The sequence below is a fragment of the Myotis brandtii genome, unplaced genomic scaffold (assembly GCF_000412655.1).
Source record: "Myotis brandtii unplaced genomic scaffold, ASM41265v1 scaffold714, whole genome shotgun sequence".
NCBI lineage: Eukaryota > Metazoa > Chordata > Mammalia > Chiroptera > Vespertilionidae > Myotis > Myotis brandtii.
In genome coordinates, this window is record NW_005370809.1 from 951,310 (window position 1) to 955,857 (window position 4,548).

A 4,548-nucleotide genomic window follows, 5' to 3' on the forward strand; every position below is an offset into this window, starting at 1 on the left:
ATGCATATAAGATCTTTGGTTAATCTCTTCCCGTCCTCCCCGCTCCTCCCTTCCCTCTGAGATTCATCAGTTTGTTCCATGTTTCCATGCGTGTGGTTTCCGCTCCTGCATTGAACGTCTTCCCCTAGTGGTCAGTGCGTGTCATAGCTATCGGCCGGTCGCTTAGGTTTTTATATATATTTTCCAAGCAAATGGGGCTGAAGGGGTGCTCTCCTGAGCTACAGAAGAAATGGTCTGATGGTTAAGATAAAACACAAGTCAAATTTATTAGAGTTGTCCACAGTCAGCAGTGGTGATCTTCTTGCTGGTCTTGCCATTCCTGGACCCAAAGTGCACCATGGCTGTCACAATATCCGTGCCGCCTTTCACCTGGCCGAAGACCACATGCTCGCCATCCAACCACTCAGTCTTGGCAGCGCAGATGAGAAACTGGGAACCGTTTGTGTCGGGTCCAGCATTTGCCATGGACAAGATGCCTGGACCTGTATGTTTCAGGATGAAGTTCTCATCCTCAAATTTCTCCCCATAGATGAACTTGCCACCTGTGCCATTATGGTGTGTGAAGTCACCACCCTGGCACACAAATCCCGGAATAATTCTGTGAAAGCAGGAACCTTTATTTCTCCCCAGTGCTCAGAGCACGGAAGTTTTCTGCTATCTTTGGAACTTTGACGCAAACAATTTGAAGGAGATATAGCCCAAGGGCTGGTCATGGGCGGCTCTGGGTCGGCGTCATCTGCCTAGACGAAGCCTTCTTTGAATAGGGATGGAAGGTAGAGGAGATGAAGACGTGAGGAGGGGAGAAACTAATATTAATCAAGTGTCTGCTATATTGACCTACATTGAGTGGCCAGATTATTATGACCACCTGACGTTTGTAGGCAAATTAGCTATAATTTCACGCTGAAGTTGCTAGAGGGCCAGACCATTATAAATAGGGAAGCAAGTTGTTTACCACGACAGTAGAAGTGATTTTTTTCTGAAGATATAGGTAAACAATGTGATTTAACAACCTTTGAATGTGGGATATATTTGAACGTAAGTGGCCAGATTATTATGACCACTTGATGTTTGTAGGCAAATTAGCTGTACACTGCATCGTATGGGATATGGAAGCCGAAGGCCTGTTCGAACACCTTTGCTGTCTGCAGTTACCAAGATAAAAGGTCTCCAATTTGCACTGGAACACAAGGATTGGACAGTTGAGCATTGGGAAAAAAGTCATGTGGTTCGATGAATCACGTTTCCAGTTGCATCATGCAGATGGCAGAGTGAGAATTTGGCGGAAACAGCATGAAAGCAAGCCCCCCACATGCATGAGTACAACTCTTCAAGCTGGTGAGGGCAGTGTTATGGTTTGGGGCATATTTTCCTGGCATGATTTGGGCCCTTTAATTCGTGTGGAACGACATCTGAATAGTACAACATACCTAAGTATTGTTGCTGATCAGGTTCATCCTATCATGTTGATGGCGTATCCCAATGGAGATGGCTTCTTCCAGCAAGACAATGCGCCATGCCACGGTGCTCGTATTGTGCCATAGTGGTTTCAGGAACATGAGGGAGATTTTACCTTGCTTAGGTGGCCCCCACAATCACCAGATCTCAGTCCAATTGAGCATTTGTGGGATGAAGTTAAAAGAGCCATCAGGCAGCTGGTTCCACAACCGTCAAATCTCACAGAACTGGACAGTGCTATTCATCAGGCATGGTGTCAGATTCCTCGCATCACCTTTCAACATCTCATGGAGTCGATGCCAAGAAGAATCGCTGCAATATTGAAGGCAAAAGGTGGCCCAGTGAAGTACTGGTGGGGTGGGCATACTAATCTGGCCACTCCGTGTGTGTATATGTGTGTATCTCCCACATTCAAAGGCTGTTAAATCGCGTTGTTTACCCATATCTTCAGAAAAAAATCACTTCTGTTGTGGTAAACAACCTGCTTCCCTATTTATAATGGTCTGGCCCTCTAGCAACTTCAGCGTGAAATTATAGCTAATTTGCCTACAGACGTCAGGTGATCATAATCTGGCCACTCAGTGTGTGTGTGTGTATATATATATAAAAGCCTAATATGCAAATTGTTTCCACTGGAGTTCAACCGGGAGATCGATCGCTAGCTATGACGTGCACTGATTACCAGGGGGCGGTATGGAACGAAGGAAGGTCCCGGCCAGCAGCCGGGGAAGGGAGGCTTGGCCAGCAGCCAGAAGGCCCCAATTGGCCCTGATAGTCGGCCAGGCCTAGGAACTCTACCGTGCACTAATTTTGTGCACCAGGCCTCTAGTAGTACTATATATTGAGTGCTTACTACCTGATAGGCATTGATGTTCAGCATTTCACATGTGCCAACTCATTCCATTCTTGCAACTGTCCTTTGAGATACATATTATTATCCCAGTTTTACAGATGAGGAAGTTGATGCACTGAGAAATTAAGTACCTTGCTAAAAGTCACATGATCTGTGATACAGCGGGGATTCAGACCCTGGCCATACTCTGTACCTGGCCCTTTATAGACTGGTTTCTACAGCAAGGGACCTCAAAGGGCTTAGTAAAATTTTAAAACAACACAGCAAGATGTTTTCCCATTTTACAAAATAAGAAACTGGGTCTCAGAGGTTAGGTTATTTGTCCTAGGTCATAAAAATAGTAAATGGTAAAACCAGGAATTGAATTAATTTTGTCAGAAACCAAAGCCCATGTTCACTTATATTTCATGCAAAGGTCAGCACACTTCTGTGCAGAGCTAGATAGAACCCACGGTTTTGTGGGCCATATGGTCTCTGTTGCAACTCCTCCACTCTGTTGTTGTGGCATGAAAGCTGCCATAAGACTAAACATACACAGGTGAGTATGGGTGGCTATGATCCAATAAACCTTTGTTTATGGGCACTGAAATTTTAATTACATATAATTTTCAGGCCTTACCGAATATTATTCTTTAGAATTTCCTTTTCTAAAAAGTATTCTTAGCTAGTAGGCTGTACAAAAACAGGTGGTGGGCCATGGTTTGTTGACCCCTGCTTTAATCTTTCACTTAATACATATTGAATACCTTTTCTGTGTGGAGACATTGTGTTGGAGACTGGAGACAAAAAAACAAAGAGGGTTCCAACCCTCTGAGATGAGACAGGTGATTATAATACAGTGAAATAAGAACTATAAGAAGTTTATACTTAAAAGGTATAGTGAAAGAATAGATGTGGGAGGCTTCTCAGTTTCATGGGTGAATTCATGAAGGCATCCTAAAAGAAGTCATGCATTTGAGCTGGGAGTTGATAGATTGCTGGCTAGGTGGTGTGGGGGAGGGTATTCCATGAACAGAAAGAGTGTCCTTTGAGTGGAGGCCATGGGAAATTTGGCATCTGAAGGATGGACTTACAAGGAGGAGGGGGGACAGGTAAATGAGCATAAGATAAGACAGTTGCTGTAGTGGGTACAAATAGGAGATATATTTGGTGACTGATTAGGCATAGGGATTGAGGAAGAACAATGTCTAGGAAAACTTAGGGTTTTGGCTTGATTGGTTGGTCACTGCCATTCATCAAGATGTTTATCTAGGGCAGAGAAGCATGTATTAAGGGTAGGAAGCAGGGAAGAGAGAAGTGACTTTCCATTTTTAACATGTTGGATTTGAGGTACCTATGGGACATCCAGGTAGAGATGTCCAGTGGCAGTTGAATATGTGGGTCTGGAATTTAGGAGGAAGATGTCTGAGCTAAGAAGATGAATCTATAGCAAGGAGACACCTGATTGGTGGTGTTGCTCTTATATCAGTCAGGGGCAAAGCAGATGTACAGTCCTTAGTTCATCCTAGCTTGATGCCTTTGTCAGTGGCCAGAGCTGTTTTATGCCTGAGGCACATAAAAAAAAAAAAAAAGAAGAAGAAGATGAATCTATAGTAGTAGAGTTGATTGAACAGTAATGGTGAGAACGTGTGGATTGAGAAGAGGAGACTGATCTTTAGGTCCTTGGGAACACAACAGTAAAGGAGCAGGGCACTGACTGAATGGGGACAGCCTGGAGAGTAGGAGGAGAACCAGGAGAGAGTATTGCTTTGAAGTTTAGGAAGGTGATTTGCCGGAAGGAGGATATTGTCAGTTTTTCTGCAGAAAGGTCAAGAAGATAAGGAATGAAGTGTTCATTGGCTGGGGCTGTTGAAATCAGGAAGGTTGTGGAACCTAATGAGCATTTTCAAAGGAGTGGACTAGAGCCCAGATTTCAGTGTGTTAGTCCTAAATGAACATGAGAGGTTGGAAACACTACCTAAAGATTTAGCTGGGAAGGGAAGGAGATATCCATAGCTAAGGCATCTCTAGCAGTTATTTCATGTAGGGTTGGGCAGATAACTGGAGGATGGAAAAATTTATTCATTCAACAAACACTGTGCCAGGCACTATTGTTGAAACTGGGGATAGAGTAATGAAAAAAAGAGGAAGTTCATACTGTAGAACTTACATTTTAATGGAGAAAAATTTATTCATTCAACAAACACTGTGCCACTATTTTTGAAACTGGGGATAGAGTAATGAAAACAAGAGGAAGT

At 43.6% G+C, this 4,548-nt stretch overlaps 1 pseudogene; it reads right to left on the minus strand.

Moving 5' to 3' along the window:
* Positions 1-241: 241 nt before the first annotated feature.
* Positions 242-3,655, minus strand: LOC102245088 (annotated as a pseudogene).
* Positions 3,656-4,548: the final 893 nt, after the last annotated feature.